We start from the raw sequence: 27,749 nt of genomic DNA, 5'->3' as shown, positions 1-27,749 counted from the left end.
AATGTTGGAGGAAGTTCGAGGTGAAAGAGTTTCCAAAGACTTTGGAAACTGTAATATTGAGAACATTAGGGCAATAACTGGAAGGGAAAGAACGGCAACCATTCGTAAGGATCAGGCTGCACCAAGGAACGCTTTCGAGAAGAGGGAGAAGTCTGGGTTTGTAGACAGACAAAATAGGCAAGCAAAAGTGAGAGGTAAGGTTAGAGGCACACTCCCCCAGGACCATAGAAGGTATACCATCTGGGTCACATGGAAACTTTGAGCGAGATAAACTCAAGAGATGATGACATGGGTTCAGCGGGAGGAGATTGGGGTGGAGGATTAGATGAACAGTCATCCAAAGTTAAGCTAGAGGAAAATAAGGCACGAAAAAGAGCGGCTTTATCAGCTGAGCAGATATTTATAAGGTGATCAGGTCTGAAGAGCTGGGGAAAGTCTACATAACGGAACTTACTAAGAGATGCTTATGGTGAAGGACCAGGGAAGTTTGTCGATAGAATGTGGTCAAATCATCCCACTTTCGTCTTATGGAGGTGTATCTGACTTTCAGAAGAACAGCTGTGAAGTGTTTCCAAGCAGAAATGAAAGTAGAATAGTGATTCAGGGGAAGAATAATGAGTTTTATGGCCCCATACGCCTGACGCAACAGGCATCAGAGTAGGAGCGATAGAATAATGATTCGGAGGAGGTGGGAAAATCTCGTAGAAGGGATGTAGGATTCCATACCAACCAAGATTATCTCCGCCATGTAGGCCGTACAGCATTAGGCCCTCCCGGTCAGCGGAGCACCACCCGCCCGAAGGGGAAAGTCATTAAAGAAGCCGCACGAGAAAACCGCTGAGCCCTCACACAGTGCCGAAGTTGGCCTTCGATGGCAGGTAGAGGATGAGGATCCCCACCAAGGAGCGAGACAAACAAGATTGTGGTAGAAGGATCCCCTGAGGGGGCAGAGTTAGTGTTTGTATAGCACGAGGGTTCAGAGGTAAAGAAAAAAAGAGGTCGAGTTTTTTTTTGGGGGGGAGGTGAACGGTCTGGAACTCTTGCTGGTTAGTTATTTGGTCCAGATCATTTAGGAAGGAACTAGATGGGGATTTGACTACGCCTGGATCGTCTCAGATAAGAGGCCCTAGTCAACGCTTTTGGTGTACAATGACATTCCCTGCATTGTGGGTTCCGGCACGAGGATGTGAAGAACGGAATACTTCGTGGCAGGAAGTCACCGACTCGTTCATCGTTGGAGGAATCGAAGGGGAAATACATGAAACATAAAAGCAACGTTTGGGAAGGCAGAGAGAAATATAACTGGACCTGCTTCCGAGTCGGGAGGCCCCAAGATCCACGATGCGAGCAACGGCAACTTTTGTATAGGAGGAGGCTCTAAACACCACTTTTGGAGTAGACATGATCTCGTAGTGATTAAACCGACACCCTCATTGTTGCAACTGTGAATCGAGAAGGAGCCATATCTGGGATCTCTGTCTGGTGAAGGAGGGCAGGTCCTGGGCGTCTGATGTCGGTGATAGAGGCCCTGAGAACTACCCATCCCCTCCTTTACCAGTGACGCTGTTCTGATCCAGCACTGGCAAGTCCTAAGGCAGGGTGTGTTGCCGTAACCTGAGAGGTAAAAAAAAAAAAAAAAAAAAGAGTGAAAACTGGAGAAGAGAATAAGAGGTTGTGTGAGTCGTGTTCTCAAGTGCTATGTGTCAGACGAAGAGGCTATGATTTATGAGTGGACGCCAGTAATCAACGCGTAGGTGAGGCAAGGAGAAAAGACAGCTAACCGGGCCAGGGAGGGAAACGTGACATACAACACAGTGTTGGCTTACTACGTCACCATCTCTTATGTTTATGACTCCATTACTTATGTTTACGGCCTCGCTACTCATGTTTATCGGTTGGTTCCTTACGTTCATGGTTCTATTACTTGTTTATTGCTTTATTAATGATGGTTATTGCATATTAGTGAGATTCACGCATTCAAAACATATCTACATTTTTTCTTTATGAATGATATGCTTCTAGTTTTCTTACTTATAAGTGATGTTTATGTTTATGGTTTCATTATTTATGTTTATTACTTTATTATATATACGTTTAAAGGTGTCCTTATTAATTATGAGTCACGAGTATGCTTATGGCCTTCCTACTTATTTTTTCTATGGCTCTTTTCCTTACAGTTACAGCTTATGGTTATGACTTTACTTCACCTCAGAATAAACTTTTATCAGGCTTATTTGTCTTGCGTCTGTGGTTACTGCATAAATGGCATAACTGTTACTATGTCTGTCATTTTCTTTTTCTGTGTTTAATCTAACGTCCATCAAATACCTTTCACTTCTGAGATATCCCCTTCAAGTAACTCATATCTTACTGCATCTGTTTACCCTCATTTTCCTTGGAAGTGAAATGGCTCCGTCAACTTTCCTCGTGTCTCAATACATCACTGGCATTCCACACCTTAAATGCGACACCCCTCACACGGTTTTCCTTTTGCCCAGACAACACTCTCTAGGTGACACAGGGAAGTCAGTAGTATATCGTACACCTACATAACCATAAAATCCACGATCAGTGTGCCACTGATGATTCCCTCCACCTATACCATCACATTATTACCCAGACATGTACGAGTTACACTTTCTCCTCTGCGTTCGTTCTGGACACCACCCGTCTCAACAAGATTATAAAACATCGATTCAACGCATCACAAGACCATCCCGCCTCTCCCTCCTCATGCTCGGGGTGCAACCACCAAACTGGAGACGCTTAGCGCCTACCTACTCCGATGTCCTGCTGCCTACTTCGATGTCCTGCACTAACCCCACAAACACACAGCAACACCACCAGTACCACCTTTAAGACCCATAGTCCGAGGGAGCTCCTTAGATGAGGGTCCTGCGGCGGGAGGGGGTTTCAAGTGAGGGGATACCATCACCAGATCGTGTGAAGGTGGAGGAAGCGTAATTACACAAGTCTGGATGACGAGACGAGGCGCGCGCTGGAGCGAGGTGTCGGGCTGAAAGGAAATCTTATCAGCCGCACATAAACCACTTCCAACGTAGTCTCTCTCTCTCTCTCTCTCTCTCTCTCTCTCTCTCTCTCTCTCTCTCTCTCTCTCTCTCACACACACACACACACACACACGGCAATAACTTTTCACTCAAACTCAAATTGTAATCAGAGAGTTAATTGACTCTGCTATGAAAAAGAGAGAGAAAAAAAAGGTTTGAACGTACACTCAATTACACAATAATATATCACGTGATTATTTAGCCATACACCTTGAACCACCGTTGGTCGCCATGTCCTGAGTGCCATCTACAGGTCCTCCATTACCACAGGTCCACCATGACCACAGGTCCACCATAACCACAGGTCCACCATAACCACAGGTCCTACATAACCACAGGTCCTCCATAACCACAGGTCCTCCATGACCACAAGTCCATCATAACCACAGGTCCACTATAAACACAGGTCCACCATAACCACAGGTCCACCATAACCACAGGTCCACCATAACCACAGGTCCTCCATAACCACAGGTCCACAATAACCAAAACCACAGGTCCTCCATAACCAAAGGTCCACCATAACCACAGGTTCTCCATAACCAAGACCCAGAGTGTACATCATCCACATTGGCTATACAGTTAACCAGCCCTACGCACATCATCACCATCATCATTTGGTTCACCGAGAATGATTCATTTTTCCTCAGCTGATTGAGTCCTGAGTGACTCTACGTTCTAGGAAAACAGACCGTCAGTGTACAAACAGTGCAATTAGGCAGACCTAAGGATAATCAGAACCCAATCAGTCAAGCGGTGGATTTGAAAATCACCAACACTTGTCCCTGGATGATGACAAGTGTGTTGGGAGTGATTGATAAAGACCGGAATCATTCTAAATCATACTACGTAGACGGTGTATATTAAGAGATGTAATTAAGTAGACCTTGGACGATCGAATTTCAGTTAATTCAGCACTGGATACACACCGTCATCATAGATATATCTTGAATTATCAACATCAACTTAAGGGCCAGAGGAAAAGAGCGTCCTGACGACGGCCCGGATGAGCCAGAGGACCAGCCAGGACTGGGTGAGTCAAGAGGATCTGCCAGGCCTCATGTGAGCCAGGGAGACAGATTACCAGCCTCCGGGCTAGCCAGAGCGCCTGCCAGAACCCGGGTGAAATTGGGGGTCTACCAGGCCTCGGGTGAGCCATAGGATCTACCAGGTCCCGGATGAGCTAGAGGGGGCCCCACTTTAACGGGTGCTCTCGAATTAAACGTCTTGCGACTCTTGTGATGGTGAGGACGGCCAGGCGATGGAGGCAGACGAAGGAGGAGTCCTGTGGCGCTGGCGGTGGGGCAGGTGTGGCAGTGGACCCATGCAGAAGAGGTGCGTCGTGCTTGGGTCAAATGTCGCAGCTACGGGAGAGGTCGCATGCCAAGGTCCTGCTACTTTGTTACCAGTGGAACAAATGGTCGAAGTTCCGTGAGTGTGTTAGTGGTTGCCGGAGGGAAAGGCTTCGCCGAGGACCTAAAGGAACTGCGGTTTCAATATGGTTTTCACCATGTCTCTCGTGGCAGAGGGAGAGCTTTGGAATCATCTGGGGGGGGGGGGGCTGCCGCCGGGGATGAAGACGCTCTACGGGCTCCATGAGGGGGGGAGAAGTGAGCCTTGAGTCACGGGGTGGTCGTTTCCTAACAATCTCGGTGTTTGACTGCTGCATCTGACTGATCGTGGTGACTTGCCGCAGAGGCATGTTAACTGGATGTGGTCGCCAAATCCATCATCTATCGCCCCTGGACTGCACAGATCTCCAGTAGCAAAGGTCAGGCGTGCTTACGTATTCCATGCGCATGATGGTCATGGTGGGGGTCACGCGAGATAACTGTCGGTTACACAACGAGATAATCCTAGCGGACCAGGTGTATAATACTGGCTGTGATTGACCCCCACTAATATATCACGTCGCTGTCAGACACCATGAAGGATGTGTTTAATGACACGGGGGTAATGTCGCTCCACTGCCAGGCACCGGGTCAGCCAGAGGACCTACCAGGACCCCAGGTAAACCAGAGGACCTACCAGGCCCCCAGGTAAACCAGAGGACCTACCAGGCCCCCAGGTAAACCAGAGGACCTACCAGGCCCCCAGGTAAACCAGAGGACCTACCAGGCCCCCAGGTAAACCAGAGGACCTACCAGGCCCCCAGGTAAACCAGAGGACCTACCAGGCCCCCAGGTAAACCAGAGGACCTGCCACGTCCCTGGTGATCAGAGAGAGGACCTCACCCCTCTCCCCCATCCCCAAAGGAGGGCCTCAGATCTGACGAAGAGGCAGAATAAACAACAATAAGTCCTCTGACCCTTATCGCCAAGGGCTAGAATCAACGGCACATCCTCATCAGCCCAGGGAGATGAGTATTGATTTATTGGATATTCCCCTCTAATTATATAGGCCAGAAGAGTTGACGGATTTTTTTTTTTCTCTGTTTTAGATATTTGGCATCACTACGAGAGTCTAGCTAGGTCTCTGACGCCTGCGGAGTAAATGGTGGAACTTCCTACCATCTCAATAACACCATCTTCCCTTTCATCATCCAGTATTGATTAAGTTGTAAGAACGTGTGGAGGAAGTGTATTAGTTTTCCCCCTCAGTTGTACTTTGCTTTTTCAGTAGACACGACTTTTGAAATGAGGGATAGTGACCGCTTGAGAAGGATGTGTGCGCGACCCCTTGAACTCATACGTGCTGTCACTTTGGTATGATGGTCTGACCTTTGACCTGACCCTCACGGATCGTACTCAAGGATCTTACCGCCGCGCTTCAGGTCATAATATCCACAGTCATTCATGCATAGGGAATTTCCTGCGAACGTTATCGCTGGACGTCACAACACCTTCGTTCGATTCCTACTTGCACACGAACAACCCAGGAGACAACAGCGTGGTCAGCTGTACTCCCAGTTACCGGGTCTCCCACCCAGCAGACTTCAGAACATCCGGACCATAAGCTATGTACATCATGATGACATCATGTGGTCTGTTACGGTGTAACAGACCATTACCATCTTTATATCAGGTTCTCATAACACTGTAACAAGTCCTAACTATATAGTAACAGGTGCTCATCGCCTTGCGAAAATAGGTATGTAACACACTGTAACAGGTGCTCAATCATTATATCGGAGGTTATCTACGTAAGTGGTGTAACAGCTCCGTAACACATCACAGAAGGTCGTCACCACAATGACTGTCTACATGCCAGGGGCTTTGATTTTCACAAGAGTTCCTGTAGACCTTGTAACAGGGCTTCGCGTTACGTTATCAGTTCATTATAAAAGGTTCTTATCAATACATTATAACAGGTCCTCAGCTCAAAGCAACCGGCCTTCAGTTCATTGTAATAGGTTCTTATCAACTATACACGTCCTTAGCTCACTGTAGCTGGCCCTCAGATCCTCAGCTCACTGTAATATTTCCTCAGCTCAATGTAACAGGTCCTCAGTTCACTGTAAAAAGTCGTCATTTCACTATAACAAGTTCCTAATTCGTTATTCAATCTAAAAAAACAAGTCACAGGGGATCCTCTTTACATTAAAACATGTAATCAACATGTCTTTAACACAATATAAAAAAGTGTTATAAAAAAAAAACTTCCAGTACAATAAAGTCAGTTTCTAACAAGGAGTGGCAAACCCACAGCAAGTCAGCATATCAGGTCTGTAATTCGCTGCACCAGGGCCTCACGTTAACCAGGTTCTCCACACGTACTAAACCCCAGCATTATGCAACAAGTTGCTAACGGGTTTGGTCAGATTCTGAAGTTTTCGAGGCAGAGTGAAAAGTTCTTAATACGTTATACTTAGTTCCGAATATGTATACCTCACCCACCATCCCCACCACCCAAACCCTCCAGCGGATCTAACTACATGGCCACGAGGGCAAAACCCCTGAGCACGACGATATGACACGAGCACGACGATATGACACTTGAGCACGACGATACGACCCTTTAGCACGACAATACGACCCTTGAGCACGACGATACGGCCTTTGAGCACGACAGGGCCTGGCCATAGGTTACGCCGTGATGCCCAACGGTCGTCCAGTCGTGTTCAGAGGTTGTACCGTTGTTCTCAAGGGTCGTATCGTCGGGCTCATAGGCCATGCTGTCGTGCACAAGGATCGTATCGTCGTGCTGAAGTGCCATATCGTCGTGCTCAAGGGCCGTACCGTCTTGCTCAAGGAGTTGACCATAATGACTTCATGTGAACACGTCACGAGACATCTGAGCACGTCCCCAGGATCGTAGGTCGCCTCACCAGTCGTCACCCAGATTAAAACTCGCCACCAGCCCCTCGCCTGCAAAATTTCAGAGCAGAAAAGTTTTTAATGAATAAAATTACGGCAATTTAGTGTCTTTCCCGTCTTGAGTTATGTGTTTGGTTATCCATTTCGATAATGAGGCAATATGTATTCCAATATTTGTATTTTCCTTCTTTATTTTTTTTTTTTTGTCCTTTCTTTAATCACAGTATTAAACACGTCAGTCATGTGGAAACATGGAAATATGCATCAATTTCTACAGGAAAAATAATACAGACAACAGCAGCGTCGCTTCTGCCTGGCACCACCAGGTAGGGAGGCTAGTGAGTCGCTCTGTCACACGCCATCACTGAATGATGCCACCAGTGCGTGTCCCCGGAGCTGTGATGAGTGGCCGGCCATGTCTCCTGGTGTGTGTGTGTGTGTGTGTGTGTGTGTGTGTGTGTGTGTGTGTGTGTGTGTGTGTGTGTGTGTGTGCGTGCGTGCGTGCGTGCGTGCGTGCGTGCGTGCGTGCGTGCGTGCGTGCGTGCGTGCGTATACATATATACACGGTAGTCCACACATGCAGATGAAGAGAAGAGATCATCTAACTACTGCCACATGAAACTGGAATGACGAAGAACATTTAAAGGAAAACCTGGTGTTTGGTTAAAGTAAGGCCACCAAGAGGAACCTAAGAGCGATGATCACGGAATGTGCTCGGCGGCAAGGGAGGAACAGTTCTGTTCATCAAGTAAGATGTGCTGTGAACACAACGCGCTAACCCTGTCATATTCTCTCTCTCTCTCTCTCTCTCTCTCTCTCTCTCTCTCTCTCTCTCTCTCTCTCTCTCTCTCTCTCTCTGTTTGTGTTGGTGTCTATATGTTTGTCTGTAAGTCTGTTTGATTGTGTTTCTGTTTGTATGTATGTATGTATGTATGTATGTATGTATGTATGTCTGTCTGTCTCTGTTTCTCTGTTCTCTCTCTCTCTCTCTCTCTCTCTCTCTCTCTCTCTCTCTCTCTCTCTCTCTCTCTCTCTCTCTCTCTCTCTCTCTCTCCATGAGCTGAGTCATGAGGAAGTCCCATTTCCACTCCACTATTGACATAATGTAATTAATGCATTAAACCCTCAGGCTGAGCAAACACCCCCCGGCACGTAGTGAACACCCAGGTATTAAGTGAACACCCCCGGCTCTCGGTGAACACCCCGACACTCAGTGAACACCTTGACACTCAGTGAACACCCCTGAAACTGAGTGAACACCCATGACACTCAGTGAACACCGCTGACACTCAGCGAAAACACCTTACATTCAGTGAACACCTCCAGCAATCAGTGAACACCCCTGGCAATTAGACCACATTCCCTGTACTCAGTGAACATCCCCCGGCACTCACTGGACACTCCTGGAATTCACTGAAAACCCTAACACTCAATGGACATCTTCGGCACTCAGTAGAGACCTATCGGGCACTCAGCGAGTTCCATGGAACTCAGTGAACACCATCGGCATTCAATGAACACCCCGGCACTCACAGAAATACCTTGGCATTTAGAAAACACCCCAAGGACTTAGTGAAAACCTTTGGTACGTAGTGAGTTTTACCGACACTCAGTGAACATCACTGGCGCACAGGGATCACTCTAGTATTCAGCGAACACTTTGGCACTCACTGAACACCCTCAGCACTGAGTGAACACACGAAGGAATCACTCTGGTATTCAGCGAACACTTTGGCACTAACTGAACACCCTCAGCACTGAGTGAACACCTCTAACACTCACTGAGCATCCTGGTACTTAATGAACAATCCAGGCACTGAGTGAGCGAACACCTTGGCGCCTAGTGAACATCTCTGATACTCAATGAACATTCTGGCACTTATCTAGCACCTCGTCACACAGTGCTTCGTTCAGCGCATCGACCCTCTCCGCCGAACACAGAGTTCATCGCTCCGCCAGTCTCCTACCAAACCCTCACCAACGAGTCATTTCCATATTGAGATATGGCCTCCGTCCATCCCTTCATGTAAACATTTTTTCCGTCAGCACATTACATCATACGGCGATCCTTCATAACTGTCTGTCTGCCGGCTGTTGCGCCGGACGGAGAACTGTGTAGTGAGGAGCTCTTTGCTTTGCTATCCTGTCTTCATCTACAGTGGTAGGTGGCGAGGAGCCTCCTGCCTTATCATCTTCTCTCCATCTATAGTGGGGGGTGTGAAGGAGTCCACTGCTTTACCATCCTGTCTCCTCCTATAGTGGTAGGTAGGGTGTAACCCTACGCTTTACCATCCCGTCTCCATCTATATCTATGGGAAGGGAAGAGCTATCTGCTTTTCTATCCTGTCTCCATCTATGATGGTGGGTGGGGAGGAGCCTTCTGCTTTACTACCTTGCCTCCATGTGTACCTACTGGGAACTTGGGATACCTCGCCATTAACCATCAGGTTTTCCCAAGCGTAGTAAGCCCGACCTGTCTACAGCATCTTGGAACACTTTCATCCATGCGACTTATATTACATTAGACTCTTTTTAACTTCCTTATTCATTATCCTTACTTCTACACGCTTAGAGCAGTAATGTGTCAGGGGTCACGACTCCATTTGTTGGGCGTGACTGGTAAAACGGATTAAGCTAATAAATAAAAAAGGTTCCGGAAAAAAAAAGGAATCAAATTTCATATGACCGACATCGTTCGTTATGTGATTCCTAGGATACAAGCTGACCTTACCAGGAGCTGTGGACAGTCTGCCTCTGCTCGGTGACATACCTGGAAAGAGAAACTAGTATCAGCAAGGGTAACGTTAGTGTGGCACACATGAGATACGTGTTTATACTAAATGAAGATATCTTGCTTCTGCCATACTTGCTGTTAAGACATGTCAGTACTTAGTTCGTATGATGTCCTACATCTGATCACACACACACACACACACACACATGGATTATTCTGCTGATAACAATGTTACAGGGTGGGTTTGAAGAGGAAGCGGACTCAGAACGAACCAGTATAGCCGAGGTTATCATGAGAAAGGAGTAGCATCCTTGATACTTTGAACTGGAAAACGATTCTGAATCAAAAAAATATTTCCTGTGGGCATATAGTTCTTTGCTATACGAAAACTTTACTAAGAATTCGTCTCCGAAATATCGGTGTACTCCCAGCACATTAGTACTTTTTTTTTTTCCTCCTCTGCCATCAGAAAGAGCCCATCAAGAGCCAATAGTCTGTTGCTGTTTGAACTGATTCGTATTCACTGGGATTCATTTGTAAACATCACATCATCATCTGCCAAAGACTCCCCCATCTGAACAACATCTGCCATCCGCCCTACCTTCCGTCCCTTATACCATCAAATACAAAGTATGAATTCCGTTACTTGTGATCGAATAGTCATTTCCCTATTAGGGATGATCACAGCCTATCCGTTTGTGTTCCCGTCTACCACGCAAAAAGGTCCTGGGTTCGAATCCTGACTACTGGAGGGGATTCTGTGTTCTGTGAAACTGCGTCAGATGGTTCCACAGCCAAGAGTTAAAGTGCACCAATGTAATCTAGACTTGCAGGGGAATTTCTACCTAAAACAAGCCTGCCTCCCCCTCTGCGCTATCATCACTGCTGCTCTCTAGCAATCAAAATTCCCTGCTGATTGGAAGACTCGTCTCCAATACTGACGTCGACAAGTCCACAATCTCTCGCTGAGTTACGGCCCATTGCCATCAACCCGGTCCCCAGTGGGCTTCCTCCGTGAAAATTTACTGCTTAATTGGGCTTACGCTTTGAGGACGTGAAAGACTTCTGAATGTTGCAGAGAAGCTTTTAAAGTGGAAGGGGCGTGCGTGTGACACTGTGCGAATAAGCGGCTTGAAATAAACGTCGGAGTGCGGCGTTAGTGATGTGTGATGATCACTACGTTACTCCAGTACTTTTGTTGGATGAAGCGTTACTTACACGTGATGTGGAAACAAGGTAGGGTGACTGTGGCCTGATGCTTAACGACAAAGGAGAACGTAACTTGAAATGGTAAAGTAGCGAAAGTCGCCACAGTTGGTATATGTAGATGACGTTGTGTTATTAGCTTAATCATAAGAGCTGAATGGCGGGCCACCTCGATAAGGGACTTAGGAAAAGGATGCTGAGAAAGAATACGAATAAAAGAGAGACGTTATCATATCGAAAGGGATGGGAGGGAGATCACAGTGTAACATCAGTTTGTCTGTGGAAGAACTGGAACGCATGGACGCTTTTCGATATCCAGGAGTAAAGGTTTCAGTAAGGATGGTTGTGGAAGAGGTGAAGATGAGTTGGAATCCTGCATGGGAGAAACACTAGAAGAGCATTTAGAGCTTGGATGAATATGGTAAAGAAAAACTAAGAAAAAGAATCTTTCACGTGTTGTTGCCAAACCAAGTATGTAATGACCAGGAGACGTGAAAAATCAAGGCAGAAGAAATGAGTTTTCGTAGTAAAGTCGGAATTAGAAAGATACAAAGTAAAGAATGAAATAAAAAGGAGATTTCGTGTGAGTCAATCATTAGAATAGGGCATTGGGTAAAGCTTTTAGGATGATATGGTCATGTACAATGTGTGGCAGATGATAGGTTGGTAAGGCAAACACACAGTAACACAGTGACTGGTACAAGGAGGAGAGGTAGACCATGGATGAGATGGATGGAGGCATTAAGAAAAATGAGCAAGTCTTGGGATTTGCCGTATGATGACGCCAGAGGAATGACTGAGGATAGGATGAAGAGGATGATTTTATTCCTTTACTTTAGAGGTAGTGTGGATGAAGCTGATATCGACGAATCAAAACCTCGTGTACAAAGAGAAATCCGTGCTTCACTTGAACACGCGAGGCGTGGGTTGAGGATGTGTGTGAGGGATTTCCGAGGCCGGGCGTACCTGATCCGCTAAATACCATCAGGAGTGGAGGTAGGCTGGTCGTTAGCGGTGGCTCGGTAGCACGAACACCTCCTCCACTACCTGCTCTACTTCTGCACTTTATCTGCCCTGTCCTAGAGAACGATAGACCTCTGTGGCTCTCATCTTCGCTAACTTCAACCATGGCATTCGACTTTGTCTGCCAAAATAGTAACATTAAGGCCATCAACCCTGGGCTTCGAAAAAGCCTCATTTCATGGCTCGCAGACTTTATTCTGTGCATGCCGTCAGGCTGTGCGCCACTCGAGAGGCCGTCTCCACCATCCAGTCCATCGCCTGTGACGTCCTATAGGGAACCTTACGCTTCCCTATCCTTATAAATGACGCCCTGACGGAGGCACGGATCGGTGGATGGGCAGTGAAGAGTTTACTATTAGTATCAACACTGACAACAGGTTCCCCGACTCGTCGACCGACAGAACCCACACAACCGACCTCCAGACTTCCCCCACCGCTCAACACGTCACCGTCAGTCAAATCCTAAACCGTAGTCGATCCTATTCTTGATTTCAAATATCTCTTTTACCCCGTATTGTCTCGCTAGGCCTCAACCTCCTCCATGTTTTTCATTCGAACTGGCTAAATGATGCCATTTTGGACGGCAAAACTAAGCTGGAAAGAACGTGGTATTACAATAACCAATATCCCAGCTAACGTTTTTTTTTTTACCTCTTCGTTAAACTCAAGACGAATCCCCTGCGCCATAAACTCAACAGCATCTTTACAACAACCATTCTTCCCCATCTGGTCTTCATCCCGAACCATCAGACATCACTGGCCACTACATAAGGACAGGACAGGTCATCCTCGGACTTCCCAACACCATCAAGTACGTGGAGCTCACAACGCTGATCCTCCAGACAAGGTCTTACCCATCACCTGGACTGGGAATACGTTACCGCACCGTGTGCCTCACCGTCACCACCTGAGGTCCCTAGCCCTGGACTGCTGCTCACCACCACAGGCGCAGTGGACCAATAATGAACTCTCGCACACACCGCTCCAGGACCATTTGTGTCTTAGCCACTTTGAACACCATCGACACCTGCTTGACTGTATAAATAAACTCTACACAACTGTTTGTGTAACTTCTTCCCCTTCTTAATTTTGATGCCACAAATGACTGATAGATAAGTATTATCATTATCATTATCATTATTATTATCATCATTATTATTATCATTATTACTAGTAGTAGTAGCACTATTACTGTGATTGCTATTGTAGCTGATGTTGGTGCGTCAGCTCGAGTTATTTACGAGTTCTATTTATCGACGGGCGTCGACAGCAGCGACCTATTGTGCCGAGGATAGAGAGAGGGGCCGGCTGTGCTGGAGAGGTCGGTCAAGTGCATAATGTAGGCCAGAAGGAGCCTGGTTACTAGAAATCGAAGACTGAGGTTAGGAAACTGGGTCCTGTGAGAGAAATATTCTCACGCTGGGAGTCTCCATATATTTCACAGTTCCGATAGTTGCGTGAGACAGCCTCTCCTCCAGTGACTGGATTTCGAGGAAGAGCTAAGGTGCTATAGTAATATCAGAAACGCTACGAGGGAATTAGTACGCTAGATAGACGGCAGGAGTTTGATGGGAATACAAGGGAGAGACTGGATCTGAAACAGGCTACCGGAAAACACACCATGGGCGTAGGGCAGGCTTTCTGAGTGAGGTGCAGTTTTCAATACTTGTGGGTTTACCTCAGAGAAGGGATTTCAGCAGCAGTTTCATGGTGATGCGGGGAATTCAGGAAATTGACGGCTAACTTGTACTTATGGGTGAAGGCGAATACTGTGGTAATGAGACGAGAAACAGTAAGTGAACGGAAACTGAGCATCGTGCATCAGTGAGGTCAAGGGGTATGTGAGAGGTCACTACGAGTCTCCTCTGTCTCTTGCACGTTCAAAACCGATCCCAGGAGGAGGTCTATGACTATCACAAGTGATGATGATGTAATGATAATAATAACAGTAATAGAAATTGACATACAATAACAATAATGATAATAATGATAATTCTAATAAGTAAAAATAACAATCATACTAATACTACTACTGCTTATAATAATGATAATTATAATAATGATAATAATAATGATAATGACAGATATATGCTGACAGGAAAACTACAAGGCTGTGCCGCAGGGAGAGAGAGAGAGAGAGAGAGAGAGAGAGAGAGAGAGAGAGAGAGAGAGAGAGAGAGAGAGAGAGAGAGAGAGAGCAGGTCGAACGAATGCAAGACACCAAACGTCTTAAACACATGTTCACGGATGAATGTCTTTCCCCACTAACTATAACCTGACATGATACATATATATATATATATATATATATATATATATATATATATATATATATATATATATATATATATATATATATATATATATATATATATATATATATATATATATATCTTGTACCTTCCCTAATGATGTGATTAGTACACAAAAGTGCACTTGGGAACTTATCGTGATTCATTTCCCCGTGGACTTATAGGAATATACATATATATATATATATATATATATATATATATATATATATATATATATATATATATATATATATATATATATATATTTCCTTGCGCTACCTCGCAAACGCGGGAGACAGCGACAAAGTATAAAAAAAAAGAAAAAAAAAAAAAAAAAAAAAAAATATATATATATATATATATATATATATATATATATATATATATATATATACATATACCTCGTTATGCTTCTACCATCAATGATTGATAAAGCTCTGACACATATGGAGACCTTGCATGAGCTTCCGAAAGACGACACGAGCGAGTAGCGCGATGCATGACCCTGGGGGATGAGTGGGCTGTTAAAAATCTCACAGAGCGAGTGAAGGTCGTCCATCATGGGAGAAGGCGATGATGGGTGGTTGATCCATTCCCGTCATCTCTCCTCACCGTCCCTGACCCACGGGAGGCCGGGGATACAGCTGAGGAGGGCAATGGATCGGATGAAAAGGGGCTGTAGTGTGTGGCTTATACCTGGGAGGGAGTGGAACTGAGGACCGTCTCACCCCGTCGCACCTGACGGCCTTCATAAGTACACGAATTTCTTTCCGTCATTCGCTTGGTGGAAGTCGAGCGCTGCTGGACTGGAAGAATGGAGGAGAGTATGCTCGCGCGGCTGAAATGTAGGCGGATGGAATCGCCCTCATCCTGGAAATAGTCTCTCTATATATAGGCTATAGTGCTATAGTATACACTTCAACCTATCAGACTATCCTTCGCTCTCCACAGCAGCCCAGGCTACCCCGTACTGTATGTATACATTTCCGTCCGCTGTCTCACATCCTCATCTTCAACACCCCACCCTGGCCTTAGACCACCCGACCCCCACACCCCAGCCGACCACATGCCACACTTTCCAAGTTCTTTCCAATACTCCGTCCCTCCGTCTTCACTTCGCACACTCGCCATAAAACTAAAACAACTCTTCCCTCCCCCCCCCGCCACTCCCCCCAGCCTCTTACCATTACTCACGTCCCAGGCCCCACGAGTGTCTCCATCGCCTCGATCCAGTGCCTCTGTGTCCTAACTACCGACTTCCATCGACTGGAACACTCCTGGAGATGCCGTCACAATGTTCTCCATGTGTGTGTGTGTGTGTGTGTGTGTGTGTGTGTGTGTGTGTGTGTGTGTGTGTGTGTGTGTGTTAAGTTTCTTAAGGTCTCCTCCACCTTCTAGTCCCTTTCGTTTTTTGACCAATCTTACTTATCTCTCTATCATAACACACATACACACACACACACACACACACACACACACACACACACACACACACACACACACAAACAAACAAACAAATAATATATATATATATATATATATATATATATATATATATATATATATATATATATATATATATATATTATTTGTTTGTTTGTTTGTGTGTGTGCGATTCACCGCCAGGGACGTCCGCCTGCAGCTGTGTCCTCTGCTTGGTCATTCTGATACAATTTCTTTCTTTGTCTCCGGCGAATTTCGTCATGTGTTTCTCGTGTCCTCCTTATCTTTCTTACATCCTAACTCTGGCTGGCAGCAGTTTCATTAAGTGACTCTTGTATCGCCGCAGGGGCTGTCCTAGGCAGATTCCGCCGTCGGTCACACCTCCGAAAAACGACCTTGCTGCCCCGGAGCTCAAAGGCCGATCTAACATACGTTAAGCCGGGCAGTTGCGTCTCTTCTATAAGTTCTAGGGGATCTTCTCGTTTATACATCTTGGATCAACCAGGTAAACAGCCGATAGTGCAGTTTAAATGTATCGACTTGTTCCCAGGGCTCTGTCACTTTCTTAGATCATCGCTTAACAAATTTATACTTGGCAGCTCTGAGTTGAGATAGAGCAATGAGTTATATCTTTAACATTGTCTTCATGATTTCGTATTTTTCAACTTACGTGTTGCCCAGGGTACATACGGCGACATAGCACCCTGCATGAGAGAGGCGGGTAGCAAGGTCTGTGATCCCCTCATTACCATACCCTTCGTCCTGAGAACGGTCCAGTGACCTGGGAGCGATTAGGTAACGGACGAAGACAGAGACAGACAGACGCATACACTTCTGTGTTTACATATGCCGAGGTAAGATAAGCACGGCACACCACACGTCAACCTCTGCCATGAACATGTCCCTTGTTCTACACGCATGACAGAGAACAGTGGTAATGAGCTGAGCAGCCCATCCCAGGTGCGTGCCTGACCTCAGCTGGGGTCGCGTAACATAGAAGTGAGGTCAGAGCCAGCCACCATAATGACGGAGAACCTCCGTCTCCTTCGGGTCTTCCCCAATCAGCGTCGCCTCCCCCTCATCGCCAGCCAATCAGCGGTCGCGTTACCATCTCCTCGGCTTCTTCAGGCAATAGGAAGCTCTATAAGCTCCCAAGGACCGCCTCTTTGACCTGACCTGGCTGCCCCTTATTTACCATGGGATAAGAACATGAATTGTATGCCAATGACACCACAATATATGGAATATTATGGAAAGGAAAAGAGCAGGCGTTAATGCTTGCGAGAGCCATTGGGGAAAACTCAACGAATATGAAAATTATGGAAATAAAAACCAGTCACCAGAAATACCAAGTCCACTCAGCATCTACAATCTACCCTGAGGGCATCACTCAGTAACTGAATTCAATTTCAGTAGACGCAGATCAAAAATGACCACAACAGAAGTAATTAGCCACACAGGAGAGCCACGTAAATATTCAGTAAGCTGAGAAAAAAAAAATTTAGAATATCAGGGAAGTAAAATGTCTGATCTATACAGAGCAATGGTCCATCTAGTGTCCTCGAATACCCACCGATCCCTATGCACCGTCAGTCAAAGACAAACATCCGTCCATTAGAGATAATCCAGAACGAGCCACTCACATTTGTAGCCTAACGGTGCCCTCTGGACGACGACAAGACTCACGAAACACACACACACACACACACACACACACACACACACACACTCACACACACACACACACACACACACACACACACACTCACATACACACACATCCACACACACTCACAAGAACAGATATGGAAATCATTTAGAATAAGCGACGAAAAACTGGCAATAAGAACGAGGGAAACACCGGACGAGATCATAATAAGTCAAAGACTGAGGCAGTGAGAAGCGTCCGTCTGGAAAGAAGCCAGCCACGCCTGGAGGCCAAGAAGGAAGACCGTGAGGAGAAGCAGCTCCATGAGACAGACTCAACAGCTAAGACTCTCCTACAGTATGCCCGCTTCACTTTTTCCTTTCACCAGCGTCATGAGACTCCTAGCAAGCCAGCCCACACCGTCTTATCTCGCCTTACTCCACCTGACCTCCCATTCCTACCACATTCCTGCACCTTGCATCCAGGCTGCATATCCGTACATTACCAAATGAAGCGGAGTTGATGCTGTTACCTGTGTTTCTGCATCCCCCTCTCCCAGTCTGGTGACATTCACAAAGAAGCATAATACTTTGATAAGGACTGATATATATATATATATATATATATATATATATATATATATATATATATATATATATATATATATATATATATATATATATATATATATATATATATATATAATCACCTTCATGTGAGGTTGAGGGATACATTTTGACCAAATAAACTTTGGGTGAAACGCGAGTTGATGATACCACAGACTTTTTCACACATGCCCCTCAAAATATAGGTCCTCCGTTGGCACGTCTCAATGCTACTTTTTCTTTTTCTTAACTCTATGGTATTATCAACTCGCGGTTCATCCGAAGTTCATATGGGTCATAGTGTATCCCTCAACCCCACATGGAAAAAAAAAACTGATGAGTGTGTGCTACGATCCTTCCACTAACATGCTCTTTGTTTCAGTCCATCATCCCATAAGATCTGACTGAGACTGGCTGAATGACCTAAGTGTATACGTCCTCACCAGATCTTGCCCAGTTCCTCCTCAGGTCATTCCAGATCTTCCCCAAGGTTTTCTTTTGGTCTTTCTGAGGTTTTCCCCCAGGTACGTTGTACACGCTAACGCTGGGTACTGAAAAATTCTCTTAACAACAAATGTTTCTCTTGAAATGTATATGGAAGGTGGTCAGTGGAGGTGTTTGTGAAACGCTTATCAACATGTCCCTTGTTTGAAACGATCACTTCACAAAATCTCGTTGAGACCGGCATTGTAATAACAGACAGACAGACAGTATGAAACACAAAATTTTGTGTATAGATAAATTGATGGATACAAACTTGTGATTCAAATCACTCTAGTCAGGCCCAATCTAGAATAAACTCTCTATTTCTGGTCAACAAACGATTAAAGACGAAGTAAAAATAGTAAAAAAAAAAATACATAGATGAAGCAAAATCCTTTTTCTGCAAAATAAGTCTTGTGAACAAGGCTTAGATTTCTGATATCAATTTCTCTTAAAACGTGCTTTTTCTGAGGAGACCCAGTGGACAGAAATCCACTTCCCCTTTGTAAGATTATCTTTCTACTTCCCTTTATCATCTCTGAATCCCAAATGTCGAACGCTGCTTCCCCTCTTCACTATCAAATCTCCAACTACAATAAGCACTGCTGCTTCCGCTCTGAGGGTTCTGTTTGTACTTATTATAATCCAAAGGAAATCTAACGCCTCGTCCCGTGGATCTTTAGTCACCCAACTTGGAAGCCATCTAGCTCAAACTTTCTCTTCCTTAACTGACTTTGTTTCTGTATTTCATTTACTTTCTCTTCACCCGACTGTTTATATCGCTTCGACTCTCTGATCTCCTCTTACAACAGAGAATGGCAAGGCTCTTCTTGGGATGATCCCAGTGGGTCCGAATCCCTTTCTTCTTGTCTCCTTAATGAGCTAAAACAAATTATCGAATACCTAGAATGAGTTCCAGACCATCCTTACCACTTATCCAACACTGTCGACCTCTGAACCCTCCCACTGTACATACACTATGCTATTCCCTTAGGACCCTCCAACCTCAGTCTTATCTGCCACTTCTAATTAGGCACATCCATTCCTACTCCCCTTGAAAACATCACCTCTGGCACTTTGAGAGCACTTAGTCGGTGTCCTTGCACACCTTCTATACTGGCTTTCCTTGGATAGTCCGCTGCCTCACTGGTTAGGTACGTCACCATCCGTGCTGACCGTATAATAACATTATCATGGCTAGGGTAATCATGGCTAGGGTAGAGTCCTACGTTTATTCTTCTGCCAGATTTTTCTTCCTGCAATAACGGTTTGATCATTCGTGCTCTCATACCTGTTGCATCACACATAAGACGCTTCCCTTTTCTTGCATCCTACTCGACTTCCATTTCTGCTTTGAATCATTACAGAGCTGTACTTCATCAGCTAAAGCATACACACCTTCACAGCTAATTCTCCAGCTGACAGAGCAACTCTTCGATAATTTACTCCCCTCTAAGTTTACTTTGGATGATTCTGCCTCTAATTTCCCTCTCCATCTTCTTCCACAGAACCAATGCCCTCTCTTGTATTTTCCTCGTATACGGTCATCCGGGTACCTTCCCCAGCTTTAGGTGAGCAAGGCGTACCTCCCATTTCAAGAATAGCACTGCTGTGGGTGCAAGGGGTGAGGGAGGGGTTCTCAGGTGATGACACCAGGGGTGAGTGGCTGCGTGGCGCTGTCGAGGGAAATGTGAGGTGTGGTGAATTTGTCGAAGAGTTGCATGGATGCCAATTCCCTGGGAGTGTCTTTAAAGGGCTGACACATTGCTAAGGTCCTGAGTCTTTTCAGGCAAGTTTCCGAAGCTGCAGGTGATGTGGCCGCAGGACCTGTGGTTGAGGCTTTTGCTGGAGGTGGCGTTAGCGATGTCCCACCGAGGTCCAACCGCAGGGAGCAGATGCCAGAGCAGCTCGGACTTCCTGCCGAGGGAGGTTGTGAGAGATGAGGCACCACGATGGCCCTGCTATGAAGTGATGAGCCAGATGTCACATGGTGGACATCTTCAGGCAAAGGGCAGGCCTCTGTATCTCAGAACCACTAGGTTACTTGATTGCCTTCCTCTGTTGCACGAGTATCTCTTGAGTCTCCTGGATCGGCCATGCGGATCGAGTTAAATGCATGGGCGTGATCGCCAAGGTAACCGGGCGCTGATATCCTTAGGGATTAAAGAGAAATTAGCTAAGGTCACACGTCGTCCAGGTCAAGGCGACTGGATTACAACGGGTCAGGGAGTCAGTCGAGCGATGGGAGCCATGATTTCCTCGCGACGACTGGGCTTTGTCTACTGGTGTCGGTGAAGGCCGCTACAGAGCAGAAAAGGTGACATGATTTATTTCTTTCTGTCCTTCTTTTCAACTAAACTCATTACTTTGCATTTTTAAGGGACGTGGCTATGGTTGTGGGCTTGCCTTTGGCTCCCAGGTAGAAAAAGAAGAAGAAGAGGAGGAGGAGGAGGAGGAGGAGGAAGTAGATGATGAAAGTCTACAGCAGCGTCTGTGGTGGGTCATAGGCCATTACTCAGAAGGTGTTGAGCGTGGTGGGGTGGGTGAGTTAGGCAGAGGTCGACATCAACCCATCCTATTAGCCCCTAATGTCAACAAACACCCTTAATGACTCATATCATGAGGGTCTAGCTAGATCGTCGGCTGGTGAGGCTCGCAGTCTGGTCACTTCACTACTGGTTGGTTGGCTGGTTGTGATGATGATGATGATGTTCAGTGTTGCCATAATGTGGTGTTGTGGCAAGTCATGCCTCTAGTGTGGAGAGAAATGCGGTGTTATGGCCACAAACGTAGCCAGATCATGATATCGATGCCACAAATGTGGACTGAAGATAGGGCTGTGAACACAGGGTACCATGTGGCCAGGCCGGGCAGTGTGCTGCACTCTGAGGCCTTTGATACAATTACGTACGGCGCTAACTCCAGCCAGAGGGGGGAAATCTATGACTTTGGTGTCCATTATTCGCGGGACGATCGCTGGGAACTCATTCAGCTTTTACCCTCCCTTGAGCACGACGTTACGACCCTTGGACACGATGTCGTGACCTTTGACCTGATTACACCACTGAATGTTCACTAGACTCCGTCACTGAACCAACGTACCTTCTGTAACAACTCCCGTTGTGTGGGATATAAGAAGGAAGGACAGGCTGGAGAGGCATAGGTGAGTTTGGGATAAATGATCCCAAGTATCTTGAAGAATATAAAGACAATAGATGATAGATTTAATGATGGAGTTGATGTTTTCCATCCAGTATAGTTTGTGGTCCAGAGCGACGCTGAAAAGACTGGTGAACAGCCTGGAGAGTGGGACGTGGTTGAAGTCGAACAGACGCGCACGATTACTGTCTTTCAAAAGCTCTTTCCGATCGTGGTCACGCGCATCGGTTCGCGTTCATCCATGACCCATCCCTTAATGTCTCACTAGGCCAGCTCCCTCCAGGCTGTTGGCCAGACTCTTCTCTTGTCACCGGTCGACGAACTAATGCTGTAAGGAGAACATCAACGCTGTCATTAAATCTGTCATCTATCGAACTTAACCTTTGAGGATCTCTCCACCCATCGACTGGGGCCTCCGTCCACTTCAAGGAGGAATCTGCTGCACCAACCACCATCCTTCCTCCCTCCTCCTCCTCCTCCTCTCCGACGACACCACAGCCTCGTGAGGTTCCAAGTCCTCCAGCCGCAGTTCGAGAGAGAGAGAGAGAGAGAGAGAGAGAGAGAGAGAGAGAGAGAGAGAGAGAGAGAGAGAGAGAGAGAGAGAGAGAGAGAGAGAGAGCATCGACCTCATCCCAGCTCATAAAGACCGCCATAAGAACAGCCTCATTCCCGCCGTTGTGAACGTCATCAATACTCAGCATACTGCCATCCCCTCACTGGTTTTTGCCTCCCGTTCCCTTCTTTTCACACAGTCCCACTCTCTCATTTTTTTTCTATTTTTTTTCATAGCGGTAACACACAAGAATTATAGAAATATAGGGAAACAAAAAAAAATATAATAAAACGAAAATGTAATCGAGAATTAACAGTTAGTTACACTTTATAAATACAAGAGATAACAATACATCTTCACGAGGCACAAAGCAACAGACACAGACATATGACAGACAGTGCGAAAAGTTCACCAAGTTACAGACGCATATGTGAGCAAGTTACAGACGCATATGTGAGCAAGTTACAGACGCATATGTGAGCAAGTTACAGACGCATATGTGAGCAAGTTACAGACGCATATGTGAGCAAGTTACAGACGCATATGTGAGCAAGTTACAGACGCATATGTGAGCAAGTTACAGACGCATATGTGAGCAAGTTACAGACGCATATGTGAACAAGTTACAGACGCATATGTGAGCAAGTTACAGACGCATATGTGAGCAAGTTACAGACGCATATGTGAGCAAGTTACAGACGCATATGTGAGCAAGTTACAGACGCATATGTGAGCAAGTTACAGACGCATATGTGAGCAAGGAACCATGATGAAGAAAAAGAATGTAAACAACGTAGGATTACCAGTGCTGTTGGCAGTGTAGGACTACTAATGTTGTAGGAGGTGTAGGATGACCAGTGTTGTAGGTGGTGCACGACTACCAGTGTTGTAGGTAGTGTAGGACGACCAGTGGTGTATGAGGTGTAGGACGACCGGTGTTGAGGGTAGTGTAGGACTACCAGTTCTGTATGAGGTGTAGGACGACCAGTGTTGTAGGTAGTGTAGGATTACCAGTGTTGTAGGTAGTGTAGGATTACCAGTGTTGTAGGTAGTGTAGGACTACCAGTGTTGTAGGTAGTGTAGGACTACCAGTTCTGTATGAGGTGTAGGACGACCAGTGTTGTAGGTAGTGTAGGACTACCAGTTCTGTAGGAGGTGTAGGACTACCAGTGTTGTAGGTAGTGTAGGACTACCAGTTCTGTAGGAGGTGTAGGACTACCAGTGTTGTAGGTAGTGTAGGACTACCAGTTCTGTAGGAGGTGTAGGACTACCAGTGTTCTCGGTAGTATAGTAGGACGGACGACTAGTGTTGTAGGCAACATAGGACTACCAGTCGCATTAATGGACCTCGGGCCTCCTCCCTGTGCCTGATAACACCAACATCGTGACGATATAAATCAACTGTAGGCCACACGGAACGTTCTGTAGGCCTACTGGCCCCGCCGGGTCCTGGAGAGTCAGGTGTTTCATGTTAAGTATGGGAGCGGGTTGGTGTGCTTGTTAGAAGTTCAGCATCAAGTCTGGCGATCCCGCAGGAGTTCACCCCGAAGTCTGGTGTACTTGAGGAAACTCAGCCTTTAAGTCTGGTGTACTTGAGGAAACTCAGCCTTTAAGTCTGGTGTACTTGAGGAAACTCAGCCTTTAAGTCTGGTGTACTTGAGGAAACTCAGCCTTTAAGTCTAGTGTACCTGAGGAAACAGCCTTTAAGTCTGGTGTACCAGAGGAAACTCAGCCTTTAAGTCTGGTGTACTTGAGGAAATTCAGCCTTTAAGTCTGGTGTACTTGAGGAAACTCAGCCTTTAAGTCTAGTGTACCAGAGGAAACTCAGCCTTTAAGTCTGGTGTACTTGAGGAAACTCAGCCTTTAAGTCTGGTGTACTTGAGGAAACTCAGCCTTTAAGTCTGGTGTACTTGAGGAAACTCAGCCTTTAAGTCTGGTGTACTTGAGGAAACTCAGCCTTTAAGTCTGGTGTACTTAAAGAGGTTTTAGTCTTGCAGTCTGGCGTACCTGATGAAGGTTGGTCTTAAGTCTTGTGTTCTAGTCCAAGTTCGAGTCGCTACTCCGGTGTTCTTACAGAAGAGCAGTCTTAAGTCTAGTGTTCCTACAGCGGTCTAGTCTTATGTCTACCTTGCTAATAAGGAATCGTTCGCGGGTCCACTGATGTCGTCGGAGTTAAGTCTAGCTCCTTTGTCAATAATCTAATGTCTCGCCAAATATGGCAAGTGATAAAGTCTCTCTATCCATCACATGTCACCGGGACACCAGATCCTTGGGTCACCGCTTCACCAAGTCGCGTGGTGAAGGACCAAGTCGTGCTGTACCAGGTGGCGTTCTACAAGGTCGTGCCACAAGAGGCCCTTCTGTACCAGGTCTGATCGAACTAGGCCAGGTCTTGCTTCACCAGGTCGTGCTATATGGCAGGTCCTGATCAAACGATGCACTGGAGGAGGGAAAATTGGGCAAAGGTGAGATTCTGAGAGTCTTGGGGGTAAATTAGAGAGAGAGAGAGAGAGAGAGAGAGAGAGAGAGAGAGAGAGAGAGAGAGAGAGAGAGAGAGAGAGAGAGAGAGAGAGAGTAAAGAAAGTGAAGTGAAATAGAAGTCGAAAGAGAGAAAATTGTGAGTGGAAGAGAGACAGACTGTACCTTGAAATGAAAGACTGAAATAGAGAGGATAGAGTGATCAAAAGAAAAGCAAAAGAATAAAGAAGCACAGAGTGAGTGAGAGAGAAAGAAGTGCATTTGGGAAGGAAGAGAGGAGCAAGTGAAAGAGAAATCACTGAGATAGAGCGAAAGGGAAGGAGGACAAACTGGGTGAAAGGGAAGATAAGATAGATTGGAAGACAGGAAAGTATGATCATACGTGTCTGACGGCTTCTTGCGGTAGTGATAGACTGAGGAACACGGGTACCACACACTGTCTCAGTGGATGAGTAGAGAGACGGGTGGTGTAGCTCTGGCACAGCTGCTTGGAAGCGGCGCGCAACAGGAGGAGTGAGGTGAGATGACGTCAGGTACAGATGAAGTAGGCAGGGTTTTGGTGACGTGAGTGCACATGTGTTGATACAGATATCCCGAGGCGCTTCACCGGTGTGAGCCGAGTATGAGCCGTCGCGTGGCGCCGATGCTCAATACGTGAAGTGTGGTGAGGCAGAAGTCCTGTGGGGAGTTGCCGGAGCTTCTGTAGGAGGGAGGCAGTCCTGTCGAAGTTCTGAGTTAGTCGATGCTGGCCGAAGGTGTGTGAATCGTGCTGCAGGAGGTGAGGCGCTGGAGTTAAGAGCTGCTGCAAGAGACGGACAGGATCCAGAGTAACCTGTAGCTCCTGCCGATGCAGGCCATGGGTGATTAGGCACCGCATAGCTCCTGAAGGAGAGTGACGAGCCAGGAGTCACATGGTGGGCGTTCCAGGCTCAGAATGTGCCACGATGACCAAGAGCCAGTGACCTGCCGGACTGCTTCACGCCAGTGAACCAACCAGTCGGGTAGGCCACGTCGATAGATATCGTGTGGGTATGGCAGCCAAGTCGATGACGGTGGGCCTCTTTGGGAATTACCAGAAGGAACACTGACTGGTGGAGTCGACATGCGGATGTAACCCTCTGGAGCGCAAGCCATGTTCTCCAACTTTTTCGCTAAATGGAGAGAGGGAGGTCAGGCAAGGTCACATGACGTCAAGGTGATTAGACCAGCTAAATGTCGGTCAGGCGGCTGTGGGGCGCCAGCTCGTTGTCAGAGAGGTCATGCAGGGCATTTGTGTTGTCACTGTGATATGAGGCTATAGGAGAAAAGGAGACTTGACGAGGAGGAATGGGTCAGGAAGGAATGAAGGGAAAGAGAGGAGGAAAAGGAGAAAGAAAGAAAGAAGGCGATGGGAAATGGGTAAAATGGTTGGTAAGAGACGAGAAAAAGTGACAGGTAGAGAAAAAAAAGAAAGATCAAAGAAAGGGGGACAGGGACTAAACGAGAGAGAGAGAGAGAGAGAGAGAGAGAGAGAGAGAGAGAGAGAGAGAGAGAGAGAGAGAGAGAGAGAGAGAGAGAGTCACTGTTGCCAGGGAAACATAACCCCAGGACAGCCTCTCACCGTCACCACCTTGACTGTTGCGTCCTTGCCCCCCCTCCCCACTTCACTCGTCTCCTTACACCTCCTGCACCGTACCCCCACACCACCCACATGTGCTTCCCTACACCCCACAGCTCCCGTCACCAGCACCTCCGTCTCCGCACCTCTACACTTCCAACTCCATTCTCCCACACCTTCCGCTACATCTAACGGCTCCATCTCCCATTACAAACCCCCAGCTCCGTTTCCCTACACCTCTGGCTCAGTCCCCCGCACACCATCCTGCTCTGTCCTCCCTACACCCTCGACGCCAGCCAGCCACAGACTAGCAGCACCGGTAGCACCAGCCGGGGTATCGAAAAGGGTTAGGAGCGGTAGCGCGATGAACCAGCACGTCAGTAGCTGTCGAGCGTCACTCCTTTCGCCCTGGTAGCTGTCATTTTGTTGTTGTTTTTGTTACCACCTCAGCCATGCGCTGGCAGCTGACTTTCAGTCTACAAATATACAATTGCCTCCTCCCACACACAAACACTTGAGAGGACGCCGCTCACTTGAACTGATCTTTGTATTCGCAATGGCCCTGCCTCGTGGCTGGGTCTTGTCGTAAGGCTATACACGCCTGAACCCTCCTCTGGCCTGCCTGAACCCTCTGGCCTGCCTGAACCCTCTCCGCTTGGCACCCCCTCTCTGTGCGTCTCCCAAATATGGTTTTGAATTTAGTGGCTTCCACAGAATTCTCTCTCTCTCTCTCTCTCTCTCTCTCTCTCTCTCTCTCTCTCTCTCTCTCTCTCTCTCTCTCTCTCTCTCTCTCTCTCTCTCTCTCCACCAGACCGTCGAAAACTGACCACCTGGAACAGCTCCTCGAGACACGTCCACATCATTAACCCCTACCCACCCACTCCTCCTCCTCCTTCACCCCACCGGACATTCCCAGAGACAGCCTCGCCCCTCACACTCCCCCTGCCTCCCGAGGAAGGTGACAGCGGTGAGAGCAATGTGCCAGCTGGGATGACAGTGGAAAAATAAACTGCATGAGAACGTGTTAAAGGAACGTACACAAGATAATTGAATGGCGCCGCCACAGGACCATGAAATGTATATACGATTATGTAGAGGTGGTAGGAAGGTCATACACAGGTTGTAAGAAGAAAGAAAGACTCGGCTGAAAAAAAGAATTTGAAAAGAACTTGTTATAACTGAAGGAAAAAACTGAAGGA

The sequence above is a fragment of the Panulirus ornatus genome, chromosome 8 (genome assembly GCF_036320965.1).
Source record: "Panulirus ornatus isolate Po-2019 chromosome 8, ASM3632096v1, whole genome shotgun sequence".
In the NCBI taxonomy this organism is placed as follows: Eukaryota; Metazoa; Arthropoda; class Malacostraca; order Decapoda; family Palinuridae; genus Panulirus; species Panulirus ornatus.
This window is presented reverse-complemented; position numbering follows the sequence as displayed.